At 41.1% G+C, this 17,214-nt stretch overlaps 1 protein-coding gene across 2 annotated transcripts in view; it reads right to left on the reverse strand.

Annotated features, from left to right (window-relative positions):
• chrm2a (cholinergic receptor, muscarinic 2a) overlaps nt 1–17,214 on the reverse strand; it is a 92,389-nt gene that overhangs the window by 53,664 nt on the left and 21,511 nt on the right. The window contains exons 2-3 of one of the 2 annotated variants that reach the window (XM_055006418.1): nt 6,255–6,405; nt 2,194–2,289 (exon numbers count right to left, since the gene is read on the reverse strand). The gene's annotated coding sequence lies outside the window, so the exon portion shown is untranslated. The remainder of the gene's footprint in view (nt 1–2,193; nt 2,290–6,254; nt 6,406–17,214) is intronic. The other variant, XM_023265849.3, reaches the window with a different exon arrangement.

The raw sequence follows: 17,214 nt of genomic DNA on the forward strand, positions 1-17,214 counted from the left end.
CCCCACAAACACACGCACAAATACTTGCTGTGATGATATTCCATGCTGCGTTGCTTGTGCTGAGCCTCCTGTTATGACACTCTCTATGTTGAATAAAGAAAAAAAACCCTCATTCTATTGTTGCTCTCTTTTCTTCTTGTTTAAATGCTATTATACATTAATTATAATGAAATGCAGCCTGAACATGGACATAGCATTAAGCTCAATTATGAAAATTCCTGTACTATATATTGAACAACATTCATCTTTTCACTTGCATCCCCATTTCTGAATAGGTGATGGTTTAGTGTGTGTTAATCATTTGCAACTGGCTTTTCCCCTATCTTATTTTCATGGGTAATTGGCTATGCAGCACATGGAACTAGAGACCTGCAGGCGACACAGAGGAAGGGGAACACAGGAATGGAGGAAACTGCACTCACTGAAGCGTGTCAAGCATTTTTTTTTCGCCCTCCACTTCCCTCCATTCAATTACTGTATCTTGTTTACTTATTAATTCTGCGGTTTCCTTCTCCTCAAACGCACCTTAATCTACCCGACCGTCTCCTAATTTTTTCCGTTTATATCGTCAGATTTCTGAATCTCGAGTTGTGCAGGTCTTTTCCTCCATCTGTCTTGCCTCTCCTTAATTTTCCCTCTACTTTCTTACTCCTACTCAGTCTCAGAGTCCACCCATATCTCGATTAGACCTCTGAAAAACGCCCGTGCAATTTCCTGAAAGATTATAGTGATGGATTTGCACAATATCAATCAGAGCAAATGTGGGCTTCGAAATAGCCGTCCGACTGTTGGCAAGAGATGCTTTTGAGCAGTGGTCAGAGAGCCCACCAGGAACAGTTTTCTGCACATACGTTGCATGTGTGAAGGGCCCCGGTGGTTGCCAAGGGGTCCCTGCTATGCCAAGATCTATTTTTTTCTTCCTCCTGGAATATAAATTGACACTCTCGGTAATTACAGGCCCCAGGACTGTCAGAATGTGTAAAAATCGTCCCTCCGCCCTCCAAGCATATGTGTGTTCTGTGTGTAGTTTTAGATTCATGGCCAGTTGGGTAGAAGCTCTGTCTTGGTAATGTCGAGGTTCAATTCCTGTTTGGGCCGGTGAGTGCTTTGTTCTTGTTCTTCTGCTTGACTGTTTCACAGCATCAGGCATGCTGTTGGTATTTAAGGTTGTCATCGGCTTCAGTGTTTCCAACTGTTTCATTGTTCTCGTTATAATTATGCACCGGATGTGGTGATTTATTGGGTTGTATTTTATCATTCACATGTTTGTTTTGATTTTAATGTTAAAATTAAAAGGAGAAACAGCTTTTATTGGTCACAAATGCACTACAGCACAGTGACATTGTCTTTTTGCATATCCCAGTAGGGCCATGATGGAAGAAAAAACAGTCAGGGTTAAGGGTTTTGCTCAATGGCAGCTTGGCAACATTGGGGTTCTGAACCTCTAATCTTCTAAACAGTAGGCCAGAGCCCCCACTGTTGAGCCATGACTACCATTTGGTCTAAATTGTAATGTATGTTTAAGCATCGGGCCTTGGTTTTCAATCAAGACCTTTCCTCAACCATTCCAGTTAATTTCTTTATCCAGTCATTTCTTTGAGCACAGCATGGCCAAAGTGATGCTTTCAATTATATGAAACATGGCAACTACAATGATTAAAAAAAACAGACATCACGCATCTTCGGGGCCCCTGACAGCAGTCACCTCGGATGAAGATGAGCCATTCCCTGGTGACTCCTCATCTAATTCGACCAGTATTTCACTTGCTCCCTTCAACACGGCTCTCTGAATGAGGTCACATTCCTCTGACCTCAGGGCATTATTACCCTGTAATCATGTGTTGCTCTGCATGGCTACATTTGTTATTTCTCGTTGACAGCCTAATGTTAGAAGAAAGCAATTTTACCTGATGGATGATCATAAGAGGGGGAGAGGCTATATCAGCTTCATGCCTCACCAGTGAATTATGCACAACAAAATCCCATAGATGCCCGAACCGGCTGCCCGCAATACCTGCCTTCTCAAATATGCTACCAGTCTCTCTGTTTTGTATTATTGCCGGAGCTGTGACTTTTCAGCTGTCAGAATGTGCAAGAGGCCTATTCATTACCATAGTATTTACTTGTCCTCTTAAATCAAATAGGCTGTCAGTCCTTACATTACCACGGCGCTATGAGAAATTCTTGACTTACTTTCAAGCAGCACAGCTCGGACTCCTGATTCATGGGTCTCAGGCCATTCATGATCACAGAAATCAATGGGCGCTACTCCTCTGGCCCGCACTTTGTCTGTTGGCGGCAATAGGGATAACATGTCAAAGTGGGCCTCCTCAATCTTGTCACTTTAAGTGCAATCAATACTCCTTCCCCACCAACCCCAACGCCTTCTGAATACCAGCCCCCCTCCTCTTCTCACACTAGGCTGAACATTTCAATCAATATCTGACTGGAGGCTAAAAACATCTGCAGAAGCAACAACAAAAAGCGAGGTGGAATTAAATGCTTTACGATGTACTGAAGACAACGCACTCGGCGGGAACGTCTCTGCAGGAACAGAAATGCAATGAAAAGAGTGCAAAAACTGAATTCCCTGGCTGCTAAAGTGTACGAATACCATGTTCGGGTGGCATGACTGTTTGACGGTTCGAGGGAAAGCTCTGAAAATAGCAACACACTTGCAGGATTGAGTTATTATCGGATTCCATGGCTTGTCATAATCAAACAATTAAACCGCAACTCAGATTAGCAAAGCAAACACTAAAGTACAGCTCAACTGCTGCTATGATACAATTAGCAGGAAAGAACGTTTTTAATCTTTAAACACAGTTTCCCGGAAGTATTTAACATTGCGAATCTGTCCCCACAGCCCCATACATCACCGTGGACGAATTGCAATGTATGGTCCACACGTCGGCTTCCAGACGGCTCCAATCCATAAAAGCGAGCCTCTGGCCAAAGTATCTGTAAATGAGACTACCTAAAAAATTCAACAAGCCCAGAGAGAGGTTTGATGTGTGCATCTAGGTGCTTGGCCCTGGAAACGATAGTATTAATTGCCTTGGGGATTATGAGACACAGACCTCCACTCCCTCATGCATATTTGACACTTCTAGCTGCACGCTCAAGCCCCTGTTGCAGCTAATGGATGATGTTTGGCGGGGTGTTGCATATGTATTAGCTACCAAGTTATGAGTGTGGCAAGCACATCCCCACGCATGCCGATCTGTCTGAGCTGTGGCTCTGTTATCTTGAGCCAGCCAGGGTGAGTGCAGGACCGGGTGGTCGGGTTGTCGGTTCTTAATTGCCGCAACTGTTCCCTGTGCACTTGCCCTCAAAAAACTGGTGCTGCCCTCTCCTGTTAATCTGTGCCAGGGATTTATCTCGCTTGACACGAAACTGACCTAACAGTCCTTTGGGTGTTTACTGTGAGCAAACATGCACAAAGGAGAAAGGCACACAATCTAATAGACAATCGTTTGAACACGAGAACACACACAAAAGACACATAGACAATGGTGCAAATGAGAGGCACAGATATGCAGTCAGACAAATGCACACACACACATCTACACACAATCTCAGTTCAAAGAGCTGCAACTCCATTTGAGATATGGCTCTGGACAGCGTCACTATGATGAAGAGGGAGAGCTCTTGACAGTGTTGTTGGTGGAACAGCATCAAACAGTGGTGTGAGTATGTGTGCGTACGTGCAGATGCCACAGCTGCTGATAATGTCCACTCACAGTCCTCAAGTGAGCAGCGAGCTTGTTGATATCAAGTACTCGCACATAGCTATACATGGTGTCCTTTCTGTCTGCAGAGATGGTCTGGCACGACAGAGTGTCATCTGATCTGATGACTTTTGAAATGTCTGAACATGACGCAAAGCCTCAGAAACGTATTGCTGTCGAATCCAATATGCAAATGTATTTAATAAAGGAGACTGACGGGGAGAATTAGCTATTAAATCAGCAAGTGTTTTAACATAGAGAACTGAACATGTAATGACAAAGCAGAAGCCTTTGCATTGGAGCTCCAATGGTGGAGGACTGAAAACATTAGTGTCAATTCAATGACAGACTGACCATCCAAAAGCCAGAAAAACAATCATGATGAGATAGTGACTCTGATTGCATTTGCAACTGCATTACAGGGGGCAGCACTAAATACATGTGTTAACCCCAATGATGCTCTCTGATCCCATCACTCAAAACACATGCCGAGGTCGTCGAGGACACATTTGATCATGTACACCGATTAGACATAACATTATGACCACCTGCCTAATATTGCGTTGGTTACCCTTATGTGGTCAAAAATGATTCGCTCTATTTAGCAGTTCCAAAGGGGGGTTATTTCTTTCTAGAGGCACTGTCATAACTGTGCACCTTGTAGCAAATATGACATCAGTGGTAACAGAATCTTAACACTAGGGTCAGCTGGTCAACTTGAAGATGTACGATGGACACAAATGGGATTGTGTCTTGGTTGTCCACTTGGTCTCCCAAAATATCTGAAAAAAAGTTTAAACTGACCAAAGCAGTGCAAGCCCGAAAAAGTGTTAACTTCATCGAATTCAAAATAGAACTGAAGACAGCCAAATGCAGCAGTCTTACACTACCTCATGAAGCTCATCCAGAGAATGCCAAGAGTGTGCAAAGCAGCAATCAAAGCAAAAGGTGGCTATTTTGAAGAACCTAAAATGTAAAACATGTTTTGGCTTATTTCACACTTTTTTCTTTACTACATAATTCCATATGTGTTCATTTAGAGTTTTGATGCCTTCAGTGAGAATCTACAATGCAAATAGGGATGAAAATAAAGAAAAACCATTAAAAGAGAAGATGTGTCCAAACTTTTGACTGGTAGTCTTACATCACTAGCGATGTAAATAGTGTGCCATCTCAACTGCTTATCTTAAAGCTACATTAATAAATGATTTCTGTAGCGGAACAAGTTTCCAACAAGACATTGACATATTATTACCTCACAAGGTTCTAATCCAGCAGACACTGAACAACCTTAGTATTCATTTGAGGTCATGTTTCTTGGCTCTGCCTCAGTCTCCACAAACTCCTGAGGGAAATGTCTTTCTCTTTAGCAGCTTTTTTTTCTAACAATATATTCAGAAGCTAGTCACTCACTGTGTTTGTCAGTTGTTGTTGTTGGTAATATACAGTGGGTTTATCACAGTTTTTCGTCCTCAAAAACGGTTGCCTGCTGCTGCCGGATATGAAGCCGATAAGAGCACTGAGACAGAACCAAAACATCAAAGTTATGAGGTCTAAAGGCACAATAGGTGACCTCAAAGATGCTTAAATGCTAATTTAATCATAAACATGAAAATAAAAACATGGTTAGCAACTGCTAATCTTTGAACTAATCTGAGAAAGGATTCAAATCAGATGGTGAGCAATCATTTCCACTTCAGAAAATGATTAAACTGTAATTGCGACACTTTAATATTCAGATGGTTTCTGCTAAATACTGAATATGAAATATCAGCTTAGTATGCATCACCGTGAATGAATACTTACCTGAGATTACCTGAATTTTCATTCATTTTTGCACCCACCTGATGCTCTAAATCCTCCTGAATCTGAGCACTACGTGTTCAAGGTCTTAGTGTGACTGTGACACAATATGTACAGTATTTTTCCTTTTTCCTTCATGGTCAAGAGCTCATTTGAGTCAATTGATGCAGGCCAACCTCTTGTAAATCCTTTGACAAGTTAGAAAAATGTCACACACAGGTGCTTTAATGGTGGTTGAAGGATATCATTCACTGTAAGCCGTCTTGGAACTTGTAGGTCGTAGAAAATGCCTGATATTGTGTAACAATCTGCTCCATGTGTGTCAGTGAATGCATGCAGAATCATTAATTTTGAGGCTTTCAATGAGGATATGCATTGTGTACAGTAAATATGTGAATTGTGTGTATGCATTTCTACATGCCAAGGTTGCAGTAATACATTTAAATTAATTTTGAGCACTGATGCATGGCGGGAAAGATCAGATATCAAGACAGATGTAACTCATTTCAAATAATATTTAAGTTTAAATGTGCAATCCATGTGTGCAGAGCCTGGTGGAGATGCCTCACTGCAGTATTTGAACAGATGAGGCATAATCTGGAAATGACTCACACTGGAGTCAGAGCTGAGGATGAGTGCATCTCTGTCGGGGTTTGACTCGGTCCGAGTGTCGTGAGTAAACAGCCGATCACTGCACAGTCACAGCGGCTCTGTACTTACAGCGAGTGTTAAGCAGTCCGTTGGGCTTTCTTGTGCTCGGTTGACATATTCGGAGAAGTGTGCGTTCAGTGTGGCACCACACAGGCTTTCTTTGGCTGGAGGAGGCGATGAGCGTATCTGGCTCCAGCTTCATGGTCTAACGCCATGGCCACTGTGCAAGAAGAACAAACATAAAACAGAATGAGCGCTTGATGGGGTAAATATCTACCTTCATGTCATCCCAACGCCAGACAGAACGCAGATATTCGGATGATTCTGCAAAGCTCCTGGTTGCGTTCGATGACCATACATGGCAATGGTTTTAGAGGTATTTCTATGATACTTGCACATTACAAATACAATATGGTTCCAAATATATCAACCTGCTGGAAAATGCATGTTCTTTTTAGAGATTTGAATCTATTAACTATATGCGGCTAGAGCCAGGACATGGTTAGTTAAAGTTTAATGCAAATTTAAGCCTCCGAACCCCAATACCTGTCAGCCTTTGAAAGGCATGTCTTTTTTTTTCTTTAAATGGCAACATGACAGCCTATAACAGAACCAGAATTGTCAAATATAAGCTTAAAATCATGATATTTAATCAAAATCACTTAATGCTACATGTGTAGTATTAAAAAAGAAGCTAAATACACTTCCTAGTCCAGCAGGAAAACAAGCCATTATTGACTCAAATGTGACAAATTCTGACTTTTCAAGTGAACTGCAGGGTATGTACACAGATTTTTAGTTTGTTTCCAGTATTTTGTTGCTGAATTAATTGATTAAATTGATCTAAAAATGTAATTTATGCAACTTTACCCATTACCTTACTTACTTAATTACCACAGCTGTGATCACAACACTTTAGACAAAAAAACCTGTTGAAACAACTTAATTTTAATAAGTAATCAACCCAAAAACTCATGTTTATGCTTTAAAAAAAAGGCCCAGAAACTGCTTGGTGTTAGGAGGGTTAAAGTTTGGGAATGATATTAACATTAGGGAAAACAACACTTAGTTAGAGATCAGGAAAAGCTACGGTTCAAGTATAAATTGTAAACACGTCTTGTAAGAATGTGGCTCAGACATGAAGTCCTATTTCTTTCATCTACCTTGATACTTCACAGGCGTTGCATTTCCCATATTGCTCCTAAATGTACAATAAACTGTCAGAGTCCAAAAGAAAAATTCCAATCGACTGATGTATTTCCTGGAAAATTCTGCACTGGTCATGCTTGATCCTGAGTCAGTGATGATATTTCAAGGGTAGAAAAGTGTCATAGACTTGGCGTGGAATTTAAGTTTCAGTTCTCACTTTGTAAATTAGACAGCGCTCAGTCCCTGCGGTCCTATAATCCCCATCATATATAATGTACACATCCTGCACGACAACCAAAGAAAATGACGGTGGCTCTGACCGCCTCTGATGTAAATGAACGTGGCCTAAGTTCACTATATGTGAGCACCCTGTATGGAGCCACAGCTCTCTGAGACCATTATCCCAGAGTGCTGCAGCACTTTCACTCTCACTCCCTGACAAGTCGCTAACATCCACCTCATGTTTAAATGCAAATGTCAGCTGGAGCACCTTAGAGGGAACCAAAGCGGTTTAGAAATCTGTTTAACCAAGTCTTGTACACTTATTAGAATTACCTCTTCACAAGCTTTAACTTAAGAAGAACGGAACAATGTCACACCTGCTTTTGAACTGAGGCAGAGAAACAAGCTGAGGGGGGGTGAAACGGGAGCGGCTGATAATGGGATAAATCCTAAACCCTGAGGCTGCAGTGTTTGGTACACTAAGCCAGTCTGTGCTGGTGAAGAGATGCAGTGTCATGATAGCAACTTGTGTTTATGGGATGCCGCTGCGTGGACACGTCGGCTATTACTGCCTGCCGCATGTCATTCACTGTTGTGACTAATCACAGAACACAAGGCGGCGGAGAAATCACGCAAAACCGTCCCCGCTTCTGAAACAAAAACAGCTGCCTGGAAGAAATGAAGGTCGTCCACAGCAGAGCGCCAGCAGGTCTTTAGTGAGAAAAAGATTTTTTTGGGGGGGGAGCAGGGGGGGGAGGAAAAAGCTGAAGGGCGAATCATGCTGAGGCTGCGTGACGCATCGCTGTTGTCTCACATAGTTAGACAATACATAGTCCAAATAATTTCCCTGTGGTGAAATCTGCCTAATGATCTCTTGGTGCTCTAATTCATTTATTTTGTTAAGCGGAAAACCCGTCAGACAATGCGCAAACCAAAGTGTACTTCTCTAATCATGTAGGAAGATGATTTGAAGGCTCCTAGCTATCCTACCACATTATAGGATGATGGGAATTATTCATAAAATCATCAGATGATAAGGGTCTTAAGTATCTAATAGGCAGCTTTGGACGTGGATTGCAATCTTCCCTCGCCAACAGCCAGTTAATTCCCTCCTGAGCAAATCAGAATTCTGAATAAATGTCCTGTAAGGCTTAACATATACAGCTAAGATAGACTGCAGGGTGGTGAGATAAGTTCCTCCTCAGCTCTGAGCAGTGGACCTTCTGTATGACAGTAAAAAGTGTCCATCAAGGTTATGAAAAACGGCGTATATTCTCCCTGGGCAGAGCCTGACCCAGGCCGTTTGTCTTTAGCCACACTCTATCAGCCGTAATCTCCTGAGAATTTGCTCGGCCTCTGGGGAGGGTTAACGCTTATTTAATAAAGTGACCAACTTGTACAGCACACTGTCAAAACAGAGGACGTCTGGTCAAGAACAAGCTCGCTGACTGGACACAAATGTGGACCATAAAATCCTGACATTTCTAAACCCTGTAACGATATGAGATTTGCCACTTCCGCCGGGATTATTTTCCAATCTTCTTTAACGGCACAAATATTACATCTATGTGGCAGCGATCTTCAAGCTGAACCAATTTATCCCAATTACCACGTGGACAATCTGATTTTCCTTCTTTCACATAAGCAGATACCACCGAGATGCATCTTAAATGTGAAGCCTTGGGGCCGACCGGACAGCTAAATCACGTTTGCATCTGATTACATAACTAAAAATACATTTGTGTTGGTAAAAGATGTCTTATTTTGAAACTGATCTCCAGGATGTATGATGTGTTTGGCCAAAACCAGCGGTTATCATTCTGCCTCTCACTGATAAGTGTCCCATAAATGACTTTTGATGGCAGCTTGTGTGTCTTTTATTGCCAATTGTAAATTTTTAGGGAATGTTCAGAAGATGGACAACCTGTGGGGATGAACGGTGTAAAATACACCGTGCCAGGAACCTTTAATTTGATTTTATGTAGCAGCTGTAAAAATAACCACTTTGCTTCTCAGGGGATAGTTTAAAGCTGCTTGTATTGTCATGACATCAGTTATGAGAGACAGTGAATCTAAATTTACAAGCTGGAGAGGAGACTGGACAGCAGGCCAGCAACCACTGCAGCTCACTTTCTTTCTCAGTGTCCTCATTGCTGCGCTTCATTGCTCATTACTGCCACCAGTTGTTGGTTGGTGGAGTAGCGTATAACAAGCAGCAAACACTATATTTGTAACCTTGTGTTGAACTATACTCATGCAAATAAATAGTGGCCAAAAACTCCATAGAGAACCTTTAATCATTGCCTAATGGTGCAATTTTCAAGATCACTCAAATGCAGTCTCCACAAACTAAACTGCATTCTTAATTACCATTTTTGGGAAATGTATTTTTACTGGATGTTGCGACGGGCTGTCTACGGTATGCCGGACAGTAAGAAAAAAAGTGAATTGATGCTGAATTCCAGACTGATGGGCTGGGATTTATTTTGAAAGGTGGCATGGTAACTAAACACAGAACGCAAGGAGGTCAAAACCAAATGGGTGCCACCAAAACAACATGAAACAAGCCTAACAGAAAACAAACTTCGCTTGGAAGTTGATATTACAAAACTGGGAGAAAATAAAATGATCAATACAGAGAAAAGTCTAAACCAAAATACACTGAAGTAGCACCCCAGACTGAAAACTAACAGTGAATACAATAATTGTTTCTTCACAAACCAGAGAACCACTCGCTAACTTTTACCTATACGCACACTAACCACCAGCACAAATGTTCCCTGGGCAGTTCAACCTCTGCCAACACTAACATTTTCCTAAACCTAGCCAAGTCATTTTGATGACCAGACTAAATCAAGCCTTTAACATGTAGTTATTGTTGTGAAAGTGCTAACCAAACGTTGATATTTTCCAAAACTTAACCATGTAGTTTGGTGCCTAAACCAAACCAAATGGGGACTAAAAACAGAAAATAAACAAAATAAAAATGCTGTCTGATAATAATGGTTCCATATGAGATGCAAACTCCAGTGTGATGGACCCATTGACAATTGGAGTCATGTAGTGTTAGCGATGTTCCCTTTCCTTTCAAACAAACAAGCACCAAAACATTTTTTGGTGAAGAATGTTTATTTTATATATATTGCCTCCAATTTGAGTGCACGCATTTTGTTTAACATTAAGTGATCATAGTTTATCAGACAGGTTTTGAATTGCTAATATACTTTATCTTTCTCTTTGTTACTCCACGTGCTGCTGAGCTCCTGGCTAACGCAGCCTTTTATGCTGGAAGACAGGAAGTGGAAGATGCCAACTCCCAGTGCGGAGGAGAGCTCTTAATTGCAGAGACTTCAAGAAAAGCAGCATGTGGACATATGTTCGGACTTTGGGGGGGTTTTAGTATTCATAGGCATTATTTGAATTATATCTTGAAGTGGTGGTTGGGTATATTTTGGGTTTTAATAGTGTGGAATAGGTCCCCCCAACTTTTTTTTGTGTCTATGCTAGCATATGTGTATATATACCCCTTACTGTTGTGTTGTTCAGTTAAGAGTTCTGTAGCCATATTGTTTTGTTGACTTCAGTTTACTTAGAGGGCTGAGTAAGTATTTCTATTACTTTTTCTTTGCTTATGTATTTTAATTTTTTGCAACGCTGGTTTTTCTACTGTTCCATTTGGCTAAATATAGCCTTAAAGTTTGGATATTGCTCCTGCGGCTTGGTCCCTAACACCCGGTGTTCTACATGAAAATCAAGCTGCTGACTTATATTTGCCGCTTGGCCTCTTTAGGCAGATTTTTTTTTTCTTAAACTGTTAGCCTTTCCTGCAACGTCACATTTGTGTTCTCAATTACATTTCGAAAGGAACGTGATGTGGTTTTCGAGGCCATTTCTGTTTGTTTTTTAAAAATCAGTCTTGTTGCAACATTTACATGTGACTACTGATTGTCTAGTTTGTTAGTTCGGGTTGATTTCTTACCAAACTGTAACTGCACGCAATCGTTTATTTTCAATTTTTAGTTTACTCTGCTTTCATGTTTTGTCATGTCCAATTATGTCAAAATGCCATTCAAACTGGAGCTGAAGAGATTGGTCTATTAATTCTGCCGCTGAATCATTCTGTGCCGCCGGAATACAAATAACGTCACAGAGGACAATCAGCAGTAATCACATGCAGAACCTGATGCATGTGGCAGAAGAGACTGAAGCTATATTAAAACTCTTGGGTTTCATGGTCTGGCTTCATTATGAATATACATAATATATGAACATTATATTATAACATTAATAACATCATGAGTGTGTCTCACTGTGTGTCACCTGTGCATGGAATTCTGATAAAACTATGAAACACAGAACTAGACGGAGAAGGAGGATGTGGCGTGCAGCTTCTGGAAGGCATAAAAGGTGCTTGCCAAGCTAGATTTGACATCCACAGGGATGAAACCGTTCGTATCGCATTTTCACTTATCACAACTTCACCTCAGATTCCCCTCCTCTGTGAAATAGCTGTTTTATGTCTGATGACTTCCGCGTCCCCACAAGATCCCCCTCAGAGTGCAAGTTTAACATGTTTGCTACTATGAGCTGTCGGAAGCGTTTTGGAGGGACCTTATCGAAGGCGGGCGCAGTAAAACAAGCCTTCCAGTGTTTCCATTTTTAAATACTCTGAAGGGAACGTCTGTAATGCAATTTCCGAGTACTTGGGGTCCCCTGACTGCTGCTTCCTTCAAGTGTGGGCTGCTTGCTTTATTGCAGCATCAGCGTTATGGTCGTGGGAAGGAGGGAGGGGATTTGCTTTTTCAAGTCCGAACCTGGTCATAGATCTCCGTGGACATCTACACCGGCTCTTCATTATGTGCTCTCAGCCTGCATCCCAGCAGGGGGCCATGTGTCTGGATAAAAAGTCTTGATTATGTAACTGTCTGAAAAGCTGGCTGTCAGCCTGTTTACAAGCCCATGCATCAGTCTTCCACTGCCTCTGCATCTCTCCACAATATGCGAGGCTTCCAACACACATGACACATCTATAGGCTGGTAAATGTTGTCCTCCAATTGATCAAGAAATTCTAATAACAAGTGGACAAAACATGCGTGGACGACTGCCAGCTTTTCTTCAATCTGTCTTGACTAATGTAGACAATCGGTCTTATTTTCAGTGGGTGGATGTTTTTTTTTCTTTGCACCTGCATGTTTAGCCGAACATCTTGGCTTGAGAGATAGCAGAGCAATGGCTGCACATTCGTCCATCCCTCTGGGTGCTGCTCGGATGAATGCAAATACCCCAAACCAAACAAAGAGAGAGATTAGAGGATCTGTTTAACCTCAGGGCAGGAGGATACACTACTGGACTCGAGAGTTTGTTTAGCTGTTTACACTGTGATCTGCCATCGTCTCCCTCTGCAGTGAGGCCCAACAACATAGTGCCACTTAGAGCTAACTGCGCTAATTGGGCATTTTTTTCTTTTTTTTGGCCATGAGTGAACAAGCTAATTTTGATTAATTGCACAATGGGTTTGTCGTCACAATGTCTGTCTTGAGCCAATGACAAGTCATCTATGCCAATCATCCTGGTAATTATGCAGCACTTTCACTCAAGTGCTGCAGCTAAGCACAATTTTGAGATATTTTTATGCTACCTCAGAGGAGAACTTAGCTGCTAGTCATTATTTTGTAAAAGTAAAGCTATTCCTATGTCATGGGACAAATTTGGAGCAAGAGCTAAGATTAATTCAAGATAAGATATAGCTGCAAGCAGCAATGAGGGGGCCGAGCGGTCTGGAAGGGTACAGTCGCCATGGAGACGTGATTTGATGATGTTAAAACCGTGGCTGTGAGCACTGATAGCACGGTGTGTGTCAACTGGTCAAAGATTGGATAACTGAGGTTACGTCTTTGGACTGGGTGATACATTGATTTTAGGATTTGCAAGCTCAGATATCCATTGCAGCACATTGCTTTTTATATTTGACAGTGTTTATGGCCACTGAGAGCTTTTTAAGCTAAATGTAATCCAATGGTCCCATTCTTGGGATCTCCCAATATTCCACCAGACAGAACAGCCACTTTAATAAGGCCAACACATCAAACAGTATTGACCAACCCCAGTGGTCAATTGCTTTTTGGACAATCTCAGGAAAGTTTGCCAAGCTTGGTTTCAATACATTAAACAACTTCTTAGAAATGACGCTACACAATCAACTTTTGTTAGGCCTTGACAGACCAATGGTTGTGACACTCATAGTGAAGATAATTTGTACCATTTTTGGTGGGGATTGGAACCAATATGTGGCCTAATAATCGTATCAGTTAAGTTGACATCATAAATTGGCGTGCTTTGACCATAGTGACTCCCACAATGTTACCAAAAACAAGAAATGTGTGTTGAGGCCATCATATCAGCAGTTATTAGATAAAAAGCATTTTTCCTTCATGCCATGTGCCAGTTTTGTGGCCTTACTTGATGTTTGGCTTCGCCACCTGTTTTGACCTGCAGTAATGGATAAATGCCCTCAAAAGTCACATGCTAACCTTTATAAGACTTTGTGAGATCACCTGTGCCACTTTGCTAGTTTGGGAAGTACAAGAAAAATAATGTTTTGAAATGCTTCCATTCAGCTCCGTCCTTCAGCAGATGTGAAATATGGTGCGAGTACAGTGCAGATAAGAGGTTGTATACAGCTTGAACCAAAAACAATATGAAACTGTTAGGAGTGAATGTGCTTGATAGTGTCTCTCTGGCTGCACAAAAACAGAAAATGATTCAGATGGCTTCTCCACGAGGCAGTTTTTTTTAACTCAGAAGACGTATGCATACATATGCAGCTGGGGGAAGAGTTTCACTACAGTTTTTTGTTTCATTTTCCACTAGTCCAAGTTGCAGTCAGCAAAAATATCCATCAACACATGTAATATAACTGTTCTGTTAGTTGTTCAACAGTAAGGTATCTTACTGTGATGCAAGTTTTTTTAGGCAAAAGGTGAGAGGAAAAGAATCTGGAACACTTTGAGAGCTTAGAATTGGATCAGCATGAGAGAAGAAGCCATTATTTGTTGGGAGAGCATGTTCCAAATCTCATATTGATGCCAAAACAAGCTTAAGTATGTCTGGGAGGAACTGTCTAGACAGAGATTAGATCTTGATTTGAATTCTCTTTTAGTCTGGGATTTAGTGCTTCGTACAGATATATTGATATTGGTGTAAATGTCAGCCAATAAGTAGCACAGTTGTATTTATTGTACCGGTTAACTGCACAGGCCTTGCTCAGTATATGCTGTAGCCACATTTTTATGTCATTAATGTAGCAACACTCATTCCAGGTGGAAATACTCCTCCACTATGCTTACTTTGCTTCCTGACATTTCTATCCATCCATCTATTCTGCACACTTGCTTATTCTTGAGGGGTCGCCTTCGCAAGTTTTCTTAGCTGTTTCCCCGTTATTCCAACTTTTCTGTTTCTTGGATTTGAAATGCATATTTTTCTACTCTTCCATTTGCAGGCAGCACAGCAAAAATCTGCCACTGTTGTATTTTTTTGTGCTCGTGTAGCAGGCTCGTTGTTGTTTAACCTCAAGAGATTAAAATCCTCTATTTCTGCATTTCTGCCATTGTGCCGTCTCCATCACTTTGTCCCAATATGAACTGAGAAGGGCTAAACTGGTGCCATGAGGCATCAGAAGATGAAATCGCTGGACTAACCCGTCCCTTTGGCTCCACTTAAACTCACTGTCAAGATGACTCAGAGTCAACTGTGTCATCGCATTTACATAACCTTATTTAATGCTGTTAAATTATTGCTATTTTTATTTAGGTGGGGGGGAAAAACATCTTACACATCCTGTAATCATATATTCTAATGCATTCTTATGAATTATGGAATTGCACTGTTTATCATAGGCATGTTTATTAATTTCTTTGAATTACCCAGCATGGTCTCTGTACCGATAATGTCAGGGTATAATGATGTTGTGTTAAGCGGCGTGAGGCTTCTGTGCATCACGAGCTGCTGCTTCTACTGCAGCCAGACATTTACCCGAGAAGAATATCACTGAAAGGCGACTTTGATGTCGCAGCCAAAAACATCACAATAAGAGGTTTTTCCTCCCAGTTATTGTGTTCGAATTGAACAAATACATGCTCACCGTGAAGAACAAATACAGCAAATAATATGAATTTGTTTGTGATACCTCTCTGGCTGTGAGCGAAATGGTGAGAAGAGATCAAAATCTGAATCTGCTTCAGATCGTTTTGTGTACTCCAGTAAAAAAACACGCTGTACCCGTTTTAAAAATGTTCACATTTCAGCTGTTTATTTCACTTTTACCCAGCATAAATGATAAGCAGACTTTGCTCCTTCTGGTAAAACCACCACCTGCTTATTTATAGAAATCCGTCCCATCAGCCTTTCAAATTCTTGATATTGAAAAATGTGCTTTTACACTGTTCATCCCCCATTTCTTGGCCAAGCTCAGAAATCCAGTAAAAGATGAAAATGATTTGGGTTGAAAATTCAGGGTGAGGCTTCAGAGAGATCCGAGGAAAAGGTTATCAGGCTACAGAGAGTAAGATCTGAATAAACACGCGGTGAGGATCGTAGAGAGGAAAGCTTTGCACGTTACGGCCAATCAGCTCGGCAGAATCCAACACGAGCAGATCAGATGGAATTCCACCAGCGCTTGGATTTAACATTAATCTTGAAGGCCACCGAGCAGACCTTTCATACAGCACCACTGGGTTGTTGCAATCAGAAAACTCCAACTGAGATGGAATTGAGTGAATCACATGGCAGCTTTGTGAGAGGGTGTGTTTTCTTTCTTTTTTATACTGTACTGTACAAAATAGAGGTCAAGGAGAACAATACGTGTTGTAATTAAGTTCACGTTTTAGGAAGGAGTTATTCCTTGTACAAGAAATCAAACAGCAGGGAATACATACTTGTACAATAGAAAGAACAGAAATAGCAAATATCTTCCACTTGCAGCCTTTCAATATTATGTTATTGGCTCATGCAGAGCAAAGGATTTAATTTGTCATTACTTTTGTATCTTTGACTTCCTACTTGCACATACTGGCATTAATTTGTGGGATATTCCATGTGGTTTTAGGACAGCTTAAAGACACATTTCTACTACTTTTGATCACTGTAATCCTATTGGTGGATTAGCAGTGACACTCTTAAAGAAGTATAAAACTTGATGTGATTTCAGCAGCTTTTCAAATCAAACCTTTAAATCCCTTATCAGATGTTTGCATTAAGTACTGTAAATATGCTCCTTGTCTTTTCATAATCTGCATGTAATGACAGCTGGCGTTAATTCTAATATTCACTACCGCATATGAAATGAAGCACAAAAGGCCACCGCAGTCTACTGTCTTGTGTACAATTTAGTGTCAGCTGTGATGCAGTAAAACCAAGGCTGTAAATGCCAGTTACCCACCTTGTAAAGAGTATTTTACCTTGTTAACGTGTCCCATATGGTGTTTTATCTATGCTACAAGACGCACCATGAGGGAAATAAGTCGTCAATGCCACAGATGGCAGTCTTGAAAAGATGGACGCTTCTTTTCAAGGTTTTGTATAGAACAAATCTTGTCAGTTTGCAGGGCGGCGCTTTCTGTATTATTATTATTTTTTCAGAATTGTTGTCCAGTTTAA

This window comes from Amphiprion ocellaris, chromosome 21 (assembly GCF_022539595.1).
Source record: "Amphiprion ocellaris isolate individual 3 ecotype Okinawa chromosome 21, ASM2253959v1, whole genome shotgun sequence".
Lineage (NCBI taxonomy): Eukaryota > Metazoa > Chordata > Actinopteri > Pomacentridae > Amphiprion > Amphiprion ocellaris.